This window comes from Prionailurus viverrinus, chromosome E2, assembly GCF_022837055.1.
Source record: "Prionailurus viverrinus isolate Anna chromosome E2, UM_Priviv_1.0, whole genome shotgun sequence".
NCBI classification, from domain to species: Eukaryota; Metazoa; Chordata; class Mammalia; order Carnivora; family Felidae; genus Prionailurus; species Prionailurus viverrinus.
Window position 1 is genome coordinate 28,230,759 of NC_062575.1, and position 16,407 is coordinate 28,247,165.

At 57.8% G+C, this 16,407-nt stretch overlaps 1 protein-coding gene across 9 annotated transcripts in view; it reads right to left on the reverse strand.

Moving 5' to 3' along the window:
* Window positions 1-16,407, reverse strand: part of ADGRG1 (adhesion G protein-coupled receptor G1) — a 39,280-nt gene that overhangs the window by 12,023 nt on the left and 10,850 nt on the right. The window contains exon 1 of one of the 9 annotated variants that reach the window (XM_047835967.1): window positions 8,009-8,029. The exons of the other annotated variants lie outside the window; for them this stretch is intronic. The gene's annotated coding sequence lies outside the window, so the exon portion shown is untranslated. Of the gene's footprint in view, window positions 1-8,008; window positions 8,030-16,407 lie in introns of those variants that run through there. 9 annotated transcript variants of the gene reach the window in all.

Genomic DNA, 16,407 nt, shown 5'->3' on the forward strand with positions numbered 1-16,407 from the left:
CACCCCCACCACCCTGCCCCTCCAGGCCTGGGGGAGATGCAGGAGAAAGGGGGCCCTCCGGCTTCTCCTCCAGGAACCTCACCATCATCATCCCCAAGACCCAGTTCAGAGGACACCTCCTTCAGGAAGCCTTCTTCACCTCCCTCTACAGTCAGTCCTGGCCTCCTTTGCTTCCCACTACTGGCCAGGGCCTCCTCTGACTCCAGGCAGTGCCGGATGGTGTACCCCCTCCTCCGCTAGCGAGGGAGCCCTTGGTCCATCTCTACCGACAGGGCCGAGTACACTGAGCTTGTGGGACAAAGGCCGGGCGGTTGGAGGGGTGAGGGAAATGGAGTGAAGCATCAGTGCACCCACAGCGCCCTCTGCAGGGAACAGAGGAAAAGGGTGCTTCCTGTCATGACCACCGGGGGGAGCCAGGTCCCAGCCCTCCCCCGCACCCCCTCCCCCACAGCTGGAAATGCCGAAGCGCCTTCAGTCTGACAGTACGGCCCAGCTCCCCCGCAACTCCAGCCCAGCGTGGAGTGGGCCCTCGGAATCCCCAGGATCTCTATTGGCCGAGAGCCAATCTGCCAGCCTGTGCTCTCCCACCGCACCTCTGTGCCTGTATTAATCCTCGCTTCAACCCGTGGAGTGGGCCCCGTTCTTGGCCCATTTCACAGACAGGGAATCTGAAGCCCAAGGGGTTAAACGACCTGGCCAAGATTACCCAGAGGCCAGGGCTTTCCTCACCCGGTCGGGACTGTGGGGCCTGGCAGGGAACCTGCACGCCTGGCACTCAGAGAGATGCCAGGCGGCTTGGTGCTCACCACTGCCAGCCGGCCCTGTGACTGAGCTGGGAGCTGACAGACACAGACAGGCATCTTCATTGCATGGGTACCTGCATATGGCTGTGGCTGCAGATACAATCATCCGTCACAAGCCAGACAAAGGGAAGCCTAGAAAACTGGGTGCACCCAAGGAGTCTAAGTTCAGGGGAAGCCAAGGGGGGCTTCCAGGATGAGGTGGCTTTCAGACAGAATATTTGAGGGTAGCATTCGAGGGACAGGTGGCCCCAGCAGGAGCTCATTGTCTCCTTCCTTGAACTAACCTGGCCCCCTGAAACTACAGCCAGGCTCCTATGTCCCACCATGCATAAAGGGAACCCCAATTTTTTAGACCTTGTCAGTTCAGACCGTGTCATTATTTGCCTCAGTGGCATCACAGGACCCCTCAGAAGAAGCATATGAGGGGCTCCTGGGTGGCTCAGTTGGTTCAGCGTCTGACTCTTGACTTGGCTCAGGTCAAGATCTCATAGTTCGAGCCCCGCGTAGGGCTCTGTGCTGATAGCGCGGAGCCTGCTTGGGATTCTCTCTCCCTCTCTCTGCCCTTTCCCGGCTTGTGTGCAGGCGTGCACCCCTCTCAAAATAAATAAACTTTTTAAAAACAATGTTCTTTTTAACACATATGAAAGTGTTTTAGGGAAAGGCCACTGCTACCCACGTTGTGATTTTTTAGATTTCACCTTGTGTTCTCTCTGAGCATTTTGCCTCCTTTCGAAACTGCCTCCTGTCACCTCAGGCCAGCAGGAGGAAACCCAGCATCCGGAGACAGCAGCATGTCCGGACCCCTTTCTTTTCTGCCAGTCCCTGTTGCTGTCTACCTCTGATCCCTGATCCAAACATCACCTCCTCCAGGCAGCCCCCCTCACAGTGGCCACGGCTCTATACTTGTGAACTCGTAGCTGACAGATCACTTGCGAATTTGGTCCAAATCTCCATGTTATGGTATTCGGATTCAAGGCCCAGAGAGGGCTAATGGCTTCCTGACATGACCCAGCAAGCAAGGATGGGGCTCGCCAAAATCCATGTCTCTCTTTGGCCGGCTGACTGTTCAGAGTGAGCTCCCACTACTGGTAGACGAGGGCCCAGGACAGCGCAGAATCATCCACATTGCATCAACCCTCCCAGATTGAGCTTCAAGAGCAAAAAGGCCAAGACGAAGAAGAGAACTTCTAGTCACTGGAGGGGCATGAGCGAGGCCGCACCCCCACGAGTACCATGGAAGGGACTCACACACAGATACAGGCCCAGCTGCACGACCCTGACACTTCCGGGCTCGTCTCCACTCCATCTTAGCTGTTGCAACAGCCACTCCAAAATGGACAACGTTGTCCCCACGGACATTTTGGGGATTTGAGTGGGAGGGTCTGCCTGGCTTCCTTTAACGCACTCTCAGGCAGTGGAGAGGGCTCTGGAGCCAGACTGTCTGCGTTCGACTTCCAGTTTTCCTGCTCACTTGCTGTATGCCCTCGGGCTACTTACTCTCCCTCTCTGGGCCTCCTGCAAATGAACTGATGCTTGTAAAGGACTTAGAACAGGACCCTGCATGTGGTAGGCGCCATGGGTGTCAGATAAATAACTCTGTGTGCTTTCTGACCAGCTAACGCCTGACCCTAAGTCAACCCCCGGCCTTCCTCCCACTCCTCCCTCCCTCCATGCCCCCTGCCTTGTGGCCCTGGCCAGCTCAGCCTCCAGAGCACCTTGACAGGAAATTCTTAGAGCATGAAACTTCCCATCCGGGAGTGCAATGGGGAGACTGAAACCCCACCCTTGTAGCCTGGACCCGAGGCTGTTCACAGAACAGAAGATAGGAGACAGGAGAGTGGTACTGGGGACAATGAGAAGAACAACCTGCCCAGCTTGTTCACTTAGCACCTTCCCATCCCCACTTCACGCAACAGAGAACCCCGCCACTGCCCATCTCATCACACCCTCCTCCCTCGCTCCCCCCGCTGCCCATGGGCAGGGGGGCTCTCCACCGTCTTCCCCCTGTACACACACCCGCCACCCCACGCAGCCCACATCAGCATCCTCGATGGGGGCCACACTCTCCCAGCACCTCCCGTGGGGCTGCAGAATGCCCTAGTCACCACCCTGGGTGCCCCCCACTTGGCTCAACCCGGAGGGAGGGATCCTGTGCTTTGGAGGCTGAACCCCAGACTCAGCAACCAGCGGCCCCTACGTGGACCTCTACACAGACCATGTGGACAGAACCTCGTCCCTGGCCTTGGGAGCTGTGGACCGGCAGAGCGGGACAGAGTTTGGCTACCAAGTACTCCTCAAACCACCATCGGCCCGCAGGCAAGACCCCCGTGAAACCTCACGCAGCACTGGGCCAGGACTGGGGAGCCGAGGGGGGCTATCCCAGCAGCAGCACCACGCCGATCTCTGCGGTGGGGTCACCTGCGCTGTCACGTGAAATCCCAGAGCTGCTGTGTCATATTGGTCCTACCGTTTGGCCGTTCTACAGACCAGGAAACTGAGGCTAGGGAAGGGCCATCCGATCCAAGGTCACTCCAGGTGGAGCCAAGATACAGGCCTGGGTCTCGCTCTGGAGGGCTCCTTGCAGAAGTGGTACGGGCAGAGGTCCTAGAGATACGTGCTCCCCTGGCTTTGGGAGATCCCCCCCCCACTTCAAAAAAGGAGAGAAAAATGAGGGGGGTGGCCAAGACCACCGGCAGTGCAGACAATTCCAGCCTGGGAGAGGGGGTTTGGGGGCCAAACCTCAGGAGAGACCTCCCCCCCCTCTGGAGCAGCTGCCCTTGACTTCAGGCCTTCCGTAAACACACGCAGAGAACAGAACGGTCCAGCCCAGCTTAACACAATGGGTTAGCATCACAGGGTCCCCAAGGTGCCCAAGGACACTAGTGGAGGGTGGCCATGGCTCGTCTAAGTTGACACTTCCCCCACCCCCACCCCCGGGCCCTGCTGGCCCCAAGAGAAGAGGCCTGGCTCCAGCTCAGGCCCAGCCCTGCCCATCCTCACAATGCGGGAGGGGGCAGCGGGCAGGGGACCCGTGGCTCACTTTCTCCCCCCCGGGGCCTGAGTCACTTCCTCTGCCATCCATGTAGAACCACGAGTCACCACTGGCCCAGTCCAGGCTCCTGGAAAACCCATTTCCTCGGAGGATGGAGGTGGAAGCTGAGTGGACAGGACCTGATCGGGCTTGGGGTTAACCCTTCCTGGGCAGGCACCTCTCCAACATATCCGGCTGGGCTGATGCCCAGACCTGCTCCCCCACTGCTTTCCTCCTTCCCGTCACACACCCTGATGACCGCAAACACCTCGGTGCCACCTCCAGACTGACCCTTTACCAGGAATGCCTGCCCCATCCCTAGGACGACCCAACCCACCTACTGGGACTCAGTTAAGACACACCCTCCCCATGAAGTGTTCCCCAACCGCCCAGTCCCGATCAGAATTAACTATGTGTTCCTGGGGGGAGGGGGAGCCCTCCATTCTATATGGTCCCCACTGCCCCAAGACTTCATTCCAGAGGCGCCCAGACTCACCCGAGGGCCAGAATCATGCCAGGGAGTTCACTAAAATGCATTTCACACGCTCTGCACTCTGAGGATCAGAGGCAGCAGGTCCGGGGTGGGAGTGGGGAGTCTGGCTTTAACAAGCATCCCATGGATTGAGACTCCGAGGGCTTGGAATCATGGGTGACAAGCCTGGGCTAATGGTAACCGTGTTTTACAGAGAAAGTCAGAGACAACAGGGGCCCAGCCCCAGATCACTCAGCACTGAGTGGCAATGGCTGGGCTGGGGGCAAGGACATGTCGTGTTCCTCTGCGGTTCACCTGGCGTTTAGCAGGGTGCCAGGAACCTGGAAGGGGCCTCCCAAAGGACAGAAGGGAGCAGGAGGGCATGGGTGGAAGGGGAGCGCTGGAGTGGGTTTTCGGGCGTGAGCCCCGTCTGGCCCTCCTTGGGGGTGGGACAGAAGGGAGAGGACCCAGCTCGGCTTTCCAGCTCCAGCCTGGATCCTTAGATGCTCTCCAGTAGGTGGGGGGCAGCATGGTGCTTCGGGCTACCCCCCTGAGCCCCGTGCAGGGGGCTTAGGAAAGAAGGATTTGACCCAGGACAGGGAAAAGGAGAGGGTGGGTGAGCATGAAACCTTGCGAGTGTAAGCATGCATGCGAATGCGAATGCGTGTGCACACACCGAGTGCAAGTAGGCAGAGCAGCAAGGAGAAAGCCGAAGACGGCTGGGAGTGGGGGCGGCTGGGAGTGGGGGCAGGTCAGCTCTGTGGGGGAGGAACGGAGGGCTGCTCAGACCTCAAAGGGCAGCCGGGAAGGCAGTTAGAACAGAACAGAGAGCAGACGCCTGCAGGTGTTTCCTCTGTGGGGGGTGGGCTGGGGGGGCTGAAGACCCTCCACTGGTGCTTTCCAAATTACTTGATTAAAGTAAATCTTACTGGGGCACCAGGGTGGCTCAGTTAAGCATCCAACTTCGGCTCGGGCCATCATGACCTCGTGGTTCGAGGGTTCGAGCCCCATGCTGGACTCTGTGCTGACAGCTCGGAGCCTGGAGCCCGCTTCGGATTCTGTGTCTCCCTCTCTCTCTGCCGCTCCCCCCACCTCTCATAAATAAACATTTAAAAAAATCATTAAAAAGTAAATCTTACTTAGAAACACCATGTATCCAACAAATCAAAGGGCGAGTCCCCGGAGTCCTGAGTGGGACCCAGGGCCACAGTCCCCTCCTCGCCCAGCCCTCCAGACTCTGCCGGGGCTCACTGTCTCCTCCCTCTGCTCCTGTTCCCCAACTGGGAACTGGAAACAGGCGGCTGTGCTCAAGCTAGGGGACCACCTAGGCCGGAGGATCACCCTGGAAGGGTGTTCTGGGATGGCTGGGAGGAACAGTGACTTCAGGTGTCAGGAATTCCTCTACAATAAAGGACAGTAAAAATGAAGCTAGCTGCTGGCTGCCAGAGGCTGGCGGATGCCAAGGCTGTGCCCACTCACTGCCCCACTCACCGCCTGGGGTGAACCCGGCTTTCTTGCACCGGACCTGCCGGAGGGCCGACCCTGCCCACCCAGCCCCACAGCCCCACCTCCCCGCGGCTTCTGGTCCAGCCAAGCCCTTAGGCAACGACTCCCTCCACGTGCCCAGGTGGGCCCTGGCCCTGTGGGGAGACCGAGGAAGGGGAGAAGCAGAGAGTTCCCTGCGAGGGGGGAAGGAAAGGGTCTGTCCACGTAAAAGGACACTGACTCCTCCCCAAGAGCCAGTTACCAAAGCCACACACCCTGCAGCCTGTCAGCAGAACACTCACTTAAGAGGCCTCAGGGGGTCCAACAGAGAGTTGCCACTCGACCAGAGGCAAGCCCAGGCTTGGGGGTTCCCTCCTCCGAGCCTTTCCACACACTAGGCCTCCTCCCTGACGGCAGCCTTGAGATGTATCTCATGCCCTGGGCCTCAGGCCTCTACTCCCTTTCCCCACTGCCCCCGCACTCTGGCCCCACGCCACATGGCGGGTGGGGTTGAACAGGGTCTGTCTGGCACAGGGGGAGGAACCCCGGAATCCAAGGACAGGGAGGACGGCAGCTCCATTTGGCAAGTGCTCAATTTGTGCTGGCATCGTGCAAAGCATTGCGCAAATTATCACTCAGCCCCCAACATAAGTCTGTGAGGCAAGTGCTATCATTACCCCCACTTTTTTAATGTTTCTTTAATTTTGAGAGAGAAAGAGCACACGAGAGTGGGGAGGGGCAGAGAGTGGGGGACAGAGGATGCCAAGCAGACCCTGTACTGACAGCAGCGAGCCCAATGTGGGGCTCAGACCCACAAACCGCAAGATCATGACCTGAGCCAAAGTCAGATGCTTAACCGACTGAGCCCCCCAGTCTCCCCATTACCCCCACTTTAAAGATAATGAAAGTGACGTTCAAAGAGGTTAGGTGATGCCTAAGATCACGTAGCAAGTAAGCAGCCAAGCCAGGTCTCAAACCCAAGGCCTCCCAACCCCAAAGCCATGCTTTCTGTCATTGTGGTCTCCAGAGTCCTATCCCTTCGAGGAGACTATCTCCCCATCTTTACCAAGCAGTAACTTGCCAGAGTACTTTCTAAGAAGTGGTAGTTCACAGTTAGAGAAATGCTGCAGGCCCTGTTTGCTCTTATGTATTAGCACATCAAAGGCTCTGATAAGTCCTGCAAAAAGAAAATTCACAGAGCTTGGTTGGGCTTAGTTTCCCAGCCCACCGTGATGGTGTATCCTTTTTAGCATGAGCACCTGTTGTCAACATGAGAAACATGTTGCTCTCAAAAATCTTGATTCCACACACATAAGAAACCTGTCAGCAACCTCCCTTCCAGCCTCCAGCCCTTCCCCTCCCCTCTTAGGCCATTAGCTAGCCTGAGATGGGCTGCGGGAGCCATTCAGGCTGTGATGTTCCCCAGGGCAAGTCATCAGCATCCTTGACTCTTCCAGGCAAGAGGTCCCCAGGGAGCCGGAGGTGTGTGAGGCCCCATCCCACCTCCCTTAGGCTGGCAGCAGCAGCTCTTGAGGAAAGGGGACACTGCCAGCTCGGTCCCCAGGTTAGCCATTCCATTAAAGTCAGCCACAGCCAGCTGGGCTCTCAGCCTCGCTTCAAGCAGCTGTGACACTTAAAAGGCTGGAATTGAGAGGGAAGGAGGGAGAGAAGGGCAGAGAGGGAGAAAGAAAGAGACAAGTGAACATGCCAGAGCTTTTAGAAGCTGAGAATTAAAGCCTCTTATAATTTGAGAATGGATGATAGGGACCTGCCACCTAAAGAAGAGAAGAGATCAGAAGAGTCCCAGATCTGGCCCAGGCTGGGTTTGGGCTCAGGCGCCAGGATTTCCCAAAGGCAGTCCAGGGACCCTGGTGCCAGCTCCGTGCTGCCGGCACGTTGTGCGGCCCCCTGCCAAGTCTCCCCGCCGCCCTGTCCCCAGGGAGCAGTCGAGGCCGGACTCTAGGACCCCAGGGCACACACTGTCGGCACCTGCCCAGGGAATGCAGACTCCCGGAGCAGAGTTGGCGGGAGTTAGATGTGCAAGGTCCACACCTGGCCCCGGGAACTTTCAGCCAGCCTGTCCCCTCTGTGAGCCTCAGTTTCCTCCAGTGTTAAGTGGCTGACTGTGAGCCCAGTCCCTGCCGCCAACCCCCACCCCCCAAAGTCTTCTCTATAACCCAGGCCCTCAGGATGCTTACAGGGAAGGGCAGGGCTTACCTCCCAGGTGACAGAAGGGAACAAAGAAGATGCTGGGCCCCTCTCCTCCTGGCCAGACTCTCTTCCCTCTCAAACCACAGGCAGACCTCAGTTGTCTGGCTGAAATGTTCCTTCCCCATCTGTGTTCCCACACTGCTCAAGGCCAGGCCTGCGAGGTCAGCACAGCTACCTCCCTGCTCTGGGGGCTACAGGTCAGCTAGGCTGGGCCTGGCAGAAAGCCCGTCTTCGGGGTATAGGACCCTCGCATTTCGAAGGCCAGCCACCAACCCTCCCTTTCTTCCCTCTTCCTCCGGTCCCGCTCCTGGCTGAGAGGACAGCGGGACACACAGCCTCCTCCCCCAACAAGGCTGGGGGCCTGGTCAAGGCTGAGGGACCAGCCCCCTCTGGGGAAGGGCAGCGGACGCACAGACCAGGATCGCATCCAGCTCGCTGCTCCCACGGCAGGCACCACCCAGGACCGCGGGGTCCTCCACCCCCATTCGCACACCTCAAGGGCGGTGTGCCTGCCACCTCCCGTAACAAAGGCAACATGAATCAGGTTCTTTGGAAACGCAAGATTTGATTCTAAGCTCTTTACCCAAAGTAACCCTCATCCTCCCCCAAACCTTAAGAGACAAGTACCATTACGCTCATTTGACAAATAAGGAAACTGAGACCTATAGCCAGCGAGTGGTGGAGACGAGATGCTGCTCCCAGGACCTGGCTCCAGAAGGGATGCTCTTGTTCCTGTAGCCCATTTCCCCTTGACCTTACCTGACTGCTAGAAAAGGGTTCTCTTTAAAACTCACAGAAGAGATGCTCCAAAACGTGTTTCCTTGGGGTTAGCTGAACACCCTTCCCCTGAGGGTCCAGGGGACCCCCATGCCCATCATGGAGCATGGCTCCTGCCAGCCCAGCCAGGGACACAGCCTCCCAACACCTCTCAGAGGCTTATCTTTAATCATTGGGGGTGGAGCCCAGAGAGTGACCGAGGGGAGGGTTGTGGGGCCCTTACTCTCAACCATTCCTCCCTGTTCCTGAGCCGCTCTCGAATCACTGACGAATCCCTCTTAGCGTAGCATCTGTGACTCTCCCAGGGTCCCTGGTGCCACCTAGCTCCACCCCCACCCCACCCATCAGCTATAGGTGTTGGGGAGAAAGGGGAGATGGGGGAGAGGGATGGAGGGAGAGAAGAAAGAGAGGGGGAAGGGAAGGAGGAGGAGAGGAGCAGGGGAGGGGGAGGTAAAGGAGGGGAGGGAGAAGAAGGAAAAGGGAAGGGGAGGGGGAGGAGAAGGAAGCAGGACCAGGAGTGAGAGGGATGGAAGGAAGACAGGAGGAGGGGAAGAATCGTACCTGGAACTCCGCCTTTGTGGCACCGAGTGGACTGCAAGTGCGTAAAGAGCGCGAACGCGAGAGCAAAGGGTTGGCCTCCCTTGCAGACTGCTGCCTGCTGGGGAGGTGGCTCAGTCTCCGTGAGGAGGATTTCCAAGCAGAGCCACCCCAGCCCCTGCCCCCTCCCTGGAGCTTCAAACAAAGCGGGCAGCCAGGGAAGACGGGCTGCAAGCCCCAGCCACCGGCCCGGGAGAAGGGGCGCAGGTGACAGCAGCCCCTGGCAACCGTTTCCCTGGCAACCGTTGGCAGCTGCAGGAAGGCAACTACGTCACTCCCCGGCTCCGACCCAGCACAGCACAAGCCCCCTAACTTGTCTGGTACCCAAGTCTCCAGACTCAGATGCTGCCCTGGGTCCAGCAGGGAGAGCTGGCGGGAGGAGGTTATAGAGAGCACTGGAGGCCACCTGCCTAAGTTTGTCAGCACTGACTTTAAACCAAATCCTTTTAGGACCCGGTGGGGGCTACTCTTGTCACCCAAGATGCTTACTGTCAGCTGCATTTGCCCCTGGGGGTTGCCAGTCTGTGGCCTTGACCTCATCCCAAGCTGGACACCCCTCTAGCCTCCCCCACCAACCATTGGCTGTCAGAAGTACAGAATGTGTACCTACTTCCCTAGAAGAGTCTTAGGGGGGCACCTGCTCCAGGAAGCCTTCCTAAGTTGCCAGACCCCACCAGGAATCTTCCTTCTGAGTTATCCTTAGGCCTGGGGAGCTTCCCCCTGGCTTCCTTTCAGAGAGTTTTCTGAGGGCCAGGAGTGGGTCAGACTCTCCTTTCTGTGATCCAGAGTAAGTACCAGTGCGGGGAGGGAAGGGAACAGAGGCAAAGCTTCCGAAACCCCTTCTATGTGCCAGATACTACGCCAGGCATTTTGGAGATCGACTTCTACCACTCTCCAAGGTCAGCCCTGTTGAAGCTCTCTTACAGATGGGGAAGCAGAGGCTCAGGGAAGTGAGGTGGCCAGGCCAAAGCCGCCCAGCTGGCAAAGGAGGGGTGTGGGTCTCAAACCAAGATCTCCTCTGAGACATGGAGACATCAAGACCAAATGTCCCTCTGATGCTTGACTAATCCTGCCCCCCATCCAGTGGACATCTGAACTTAATTTGATCACCTCCAGTGAGAGGGAGCTCACCTCCTCCCAGGAGGGCACATCACTGTGACCTCTAAAAAGTCCTCCATAGCCAGTGAGTCAAAGAGGAAAGGACATCAAAGGCACGGGTGGCCTCCACGTGCCAGACAGGCCAGGGAAGGGAACCAGGGACAGACGTCTCGGCTGGAGTTTTGGCTCCAGAGCAGCGGCAGATCAGAGACAGGGTGGCGCTGTTCAGGGGGCTGAGGGGCTAGGGTCGCAGCCAAGCAGCTATAAACACTTTCCCAGAACAAGTGGGGAACCCCCTTGGCAATCACACGCAAAGGGGACGCAGGGGCTTTGCGGTGGTTTCTGGCAGAGGCCATGGGAAAGGCAGCAGGGCTTGGGGCCAGGGGGATGGAGTGCCCATGCACCCTCACACCTCCTCCCCCACCCATGGACCAGAGCCAGGAGGCAGCTATTGTCTTGCCACTGGCCCAGAGCTGTGTCCCATTCAGGCACTATTTTTGGCCCCGGGAGGAAGAGGAAAAGAAAGCAAAGAAAGGAGCTGCTGTTCTCAGTGGAACCTTCGCCCGGAAAGGATTCTAGAGCCTGCTGCGCCAGAGAACGGAGTCACTGTTGGATCAGAAGATTCTGTGCTTAAAAAGAGTTGGCAGGGGGCTGCAGTTCAGGGGAGCCAGGGGAGGACGCAGATGGGGCCCCCCTGGCCTTTTACACACACTTGGTGCTCACTAACTGCAGCGACAAGCGGGGAAACAGAGGCGAAACATCCCAGGTCCCACCGAAAGTCTCCAAGCACTTGCGATGACAAAAATACCTACAATAGCTCATAGGTCACTGCCGCCCTGAGCCAAGTCTCTGCCAAAGACATTGACAATGGTCTTGACACTGACGACCAGAGTGGAGGTGTGTGGGACAAAAAATGAGGCTCCTTTTACAAATCAGGCAGCTGAGGCTCAGGGAGCAGCATGGCTGCCAAAATAAGCTAGTGACCCCACACCACCCTGTCTCCACCTTAATGCCACCCACTCCCTGCTGAGTTCACCAACTCGGCAGCACACTAGCCTTCTTTCTATCCTCAGACACACCTCAGGGCCTTTGCATGTGCTTTCCCCGAAGCATAGCACATTCCTTCCTGGACCCATTCTCTGATTGGTGTCTTCTCTTCTCAGTCCTTACTTCAAATATCTCCTCCCCCAAGAAGCCACCCACGATTACCCAACCAAAATTATCCTCCCTGTCATCACTCTCTTCCGTATCGCCTTATCTTCTTAACTTTACAGCACTCAACACTGTCAGATGATCCTCCAATTAGCTTACTTGGTCTCCATTTCTCAACATTTACCCTGTCTTGTCTGTCTGGCTCACCACCTGTAGCTCCCGCCCTAGCAGGAGTCTGGCCCCCAGTAGACGCTCAATGACTACTCGTTAAATACACGAATGAAAGACCAGAGCTAGGATTCTAACCGGGTCAGGCAGCTTCCAAGCCTCTTGCCAATAGGAGTCAATTCCCGATGCTACAGATTTGAGCCAAAAGTGCCACTTGCGGCAGGGGGTTGCAGCAGAGCCATCCCGACTCCCCAGCATCTGACTGGTCAGGGGCATACGTACCTCTGCCAAGTGCTTGGCCAGAGAGGGACTCCCAAGACTGCACAGCTTGAGAATAGGGATGGGACCTGAAACTCCAGCCCAGCATTTCCTTCAATACACGGCTGCCTGGTAAAGGCTCTGAAAAGTCCTACAATGCAGAAGCTTGCAAGATCAAGCCTTTTCTAAATCATTGGGACCAAAACAGACTTTCCAAGTTGCTAGATTAGATGATGTCTGAGATGCCACCTAAATTTGTGATCACTGAACCTTGGGTTTTCTCTTGACACAAAGGCAAAGTTATTAACATCAGGCCCCTTGACCACTCACTCCTCTGGCCCAGGGCTAAGAGGGGGCCCAGGGAGGAATTTGCCAGTGAAGGTGGGTCCCATTCCCACTTCTGCAAATGCTTAACTTCCATCTGGACTCCTGTGGGCTCCCCAAGGTGGAGCAGGGATGGGAAACAGCACATGTCTGTGGCCACGGAGGACCCTGGGGTCTAGGAACCTGGGGATGGGCATATCCCAAGGGCCAGCACGCAGAGACTCACAAGGCTGCTGGGGCAGGGAAGGGAACCATGTGGGTGCACAAACCATATGAACTGCACCTGACTTCCATAATGCACATGCCCACTCTAGGAGGGGACACTATTAGGCCCATTTTACAGCTAAGGAAACTGAGGCTCGGAGAGAAGAAGTCGCTTGCCCGGGGTTACACAGCTGGCAAGACTGGACTCCAATCCAGCCCTATACACTCCCTTAGCTGCACTGTCCCCGTTGCTCCGTGTGGCCCCCCAGGCCCCAGTCCTGGCATCTCCAGGACATGGAGAGGAAGCGTCAGCCACTCTAGGGAGGTGGACATGCAGGTCTACAAGGCTGTGCTACACCCAAAACTTCACAGCCTGGGAACAGGGGCCAGGCCCCCTCCTGCCCACACCCATGGGGTCTGCAAACACTCCTACCCTCCCTGGACGGCAGTTACTGTGGCTTCCAGCTCTGTGAAAGAGGGAACCCAAGTTGGGGAGCCAAGGCAGGACTCCCAGGCGTGCTGACACCTGCTGCAGAGTCTCTGTGGGAAAGCACCGGCCGTCCTCCCAGCCACAGCTAGTGACGGGCACTGCACCCCGGCCCGGCGCCCCCTTTGCCAGGCCAGGCACCAGGACCCAGGCATCCTTGGCTCCCAGCCCAGGAGCTGGAGAGCAGACTCTGTCCATCTGGTCTGGGGTGTGTGCATAGGCGGCAGGGCCCAGGAGGCTGTGGCAGGCTCAGCCACAGACATACGATAAATACAGCTTTGAGGAAAGCGCGTGAGGACTCCTTCTGGCCCTGCCTGCTGCCCTCAGCTCTCTCGTGAGGCTCTATCACATGCAAGTGTGTGGGAGGGGCTAGAACCGCAGAGTTGGGAACACCCATACCCAGGCACAGGTCCATGGGATAGGGAGAGCAAGGGACAGCATCAGCTCCCTGATGATTGGGGAGGGGGGGTTCCCCCTTTCTGACCCCTCCATCACAGCCTCCTGTCTCAGTTGGTCCCTGAGCCCCGATGCCCTCACACCCGGTGCACCTTCACCTGGCGTGCTGGATGATTAGGCGACAATGGGAGCGTCCCAAAGATGCCACTGGATGGGTGCTAATGGTGGAAGTCTGGGCACAGTGACAGGCGAGGCTGTGGAGGCACCACCTGCCCACAAACACCATCTGATGCCATTAGGATGACCAGTGGGCTGGCTGCTCAGGGACTTAATGCCTGGGGAGAATGTGGGAATTGGGTGCCTCTCCCGCCCACGGCCAGAAAAGCTCCGGGCTGGAAGGAGCCGTGAAGAACCTCACACTCTGCTCAAGCTCCCTCTACACTGCCCTGCCAAACTTAAACACTTGCAGGGACGGGGAGCTCACTACCGCAAATGGGTGCAGCCATCTGTGGTGCTGTGGGAAACAGCCCAGCCCTGTGCTCAGGCCCCCACTGCCACTGACTGGCCAGCGAACTTGACGCCTGCTTCCTCATCTGTGAAGTGTGGATAAAGATTCAAATCTCCAAGGGCCAGCAGCACCCAGGACTGAACGAGGGTCTTTGTAGGCAGTGCAACTGTATGTCCTAGGTAGGAGTGGGGGTGGTTATGAGTCTCTCCGGGGTTTGGCGCATGCCCAGATGGTGACACAGCCGGTGGAGCACTGGGCAGAGGGCACCAGGCCAAACGTGACTCAGTTGCTCCAGTCGGCCCCTGGGGCTCACCCCTCCCTCACATTTGTCACCATGAAGACAGGTGGGTCTGGGCAGTTGTCCCCCCTGCCACAGGGTCAGAGACCCAAGGTACTAACCACAGAGCCCTCCCTGAGAGCCATACTTGGCCAGGGACCCAGAGGGGGTCAGCCACCCAGTGCAGGCAAGGGGCCAAGAGGCCAAGGGAACTCAGACCAGCGGAGAAGTAACCACAGAGTGCTGCCCGAGGAAACCCGCCCAGCTTGAACGCAGGCCTCCCGTACAGGCCCGGCACAGTGGCCAAGCGGGTCAGTCCCTGGGCCACAGAGAAGAGCAGGAGGGAGCCCCATTCTTGAAGAATGCATGCCAGCAGATCAAGACCCCCCTAGATGGGGGCGTCCAAGGCCCCATGGGCTCTCCGGTGCCTGGCGACTTTCCCAATGATGTCATGGGGGCACGGGGCTAATGCTCCAGGATGAACTCACTGCTGCTTCCTAAGGTCTTGGTGGTGGCCCGGAACAGTGGCAACGACAAGATCGCTTATGGCGTGCCAGGCACTACACTCAGCACCTAAAATTTAGTGGCTCACTTAACCTTCTCAAGGTGCCATTACCATCCTCATTTTTTTTCAACGTTTATTTATTTTGGAGACAGAGAGAGACAGAGCATGAACGGGGGAGGGCCAGAGAGAGAGGGAGACACAGAATCCGAAACAGGCTCCGGGCTCTGAGCGGTCAGCCCAGAGCCCAACGCGGGCTCGAACTCACGGACCACGAGATCCCGACCTGAGCCGAAGCCGGACGCTTAACCGACTGAGCCACCCAGGCGCCCCTGCCATCCTCATTTTTAAGATGGGGCAAACAAGGCACAGAGAGACTAATACACCTGCCCAAGTTCACACAGTTGATGGAGCTGGGACAAAGCCAGACAGCCCCAGGGCCACCATGCTGCTTCTCTTGGGGGAACAGCTGAACTGGATGACGGAGGAGCAAAGGTCTGGGACAACTGGACGTGGGGATCTACTGCCCGTGGGGCCCTATGTGTTTAGGCGTCTCAGCTAATCCCCACAGGGTCCCCTAGAGATACCAGGTGCCTTCATCCCCATTTTACAGCCCGAGTAATGAGGCTTTGAGAGACAGAGCTTCCTGCTCAAGGTCACTTTTCAAGGATTGGAACCTAGTTCTAACTTGGCTACCATGTGACCCTGAAGACAAAACCTTCAGCCCAGGTTTAGGGAAGGCCTCTCAAGGCTGCACAACGTGCTTAGGACACACTTTGCCCCCATCGGCTGCCCCAAATTCCAGCAACCACCCTGCCAGGGGGTGGCACTCTCCTCTCCACGTATAGCGAGGACACTGAGGTCCAGGGAGGTTGCACCCTGGGGCCCCTGTAGCCCTCTGCTCTCCCCCCTGGGCCTGGAAAGCCAAGGCCAGGGCTTCTGGGAGGGGGAAGGCAGAGGCCTGAGGACAGGGCAGAGACCTGAGAGGTCTCTCTCGTCTCTCATTGTTGTCATTGCAGTGCTCATCTCCAGAGTTAGTTTAAGTGGCCCTGAGCCTGGGGAGCCAGCCTGGAGCCATTAGCTGTGAACCGCCAGCCTCTATCAGGGAGCTGGAGCTGGGCTGGCTTCCAGACAGCGAGGCCCCCACCCCGGGCCGCCTCCCTGTAATGCAGAGCCCTGTCCTCCGATGCCCAGAGGCTCCGCCGGCTTCTCTGGGGCTACGCTTTTATCTCTGCCTGCCTGCAACTGCCAAGCACGGGCAGACTGTGAGCCCGAGCCTGTAGCCGCTCAAGAGCCAGGTGCCCACGCCACTGACCTCCACACCACAGCACAAGTCAGGCAGGAGGAGGAAGGGGTAGGTTCTGCCAGAGCCCAGGCGGCCCCGGCTCTCCCCAGGGGGGAGGCAGGATGAAGCACCCAATCCTCCCCCTTCCCCCCCTACTGCTGCCCGTTGTTACAAGTTGTCTCCGGGCCTCAGTGCACCCATCTGCCCGCCGTGGAGATCATATGACAAAGACGAACGTTTATGGGGCCAGGCGCTATGCTAGACGCTTTACTGCATTAACTCCTTAACGTTCACAACTGCCCCCCAACATACACACTACGGCTATCCGCTTTTTCCAGGTAAGGAAACCGGGGCAGACTCCCCAGTTCACAC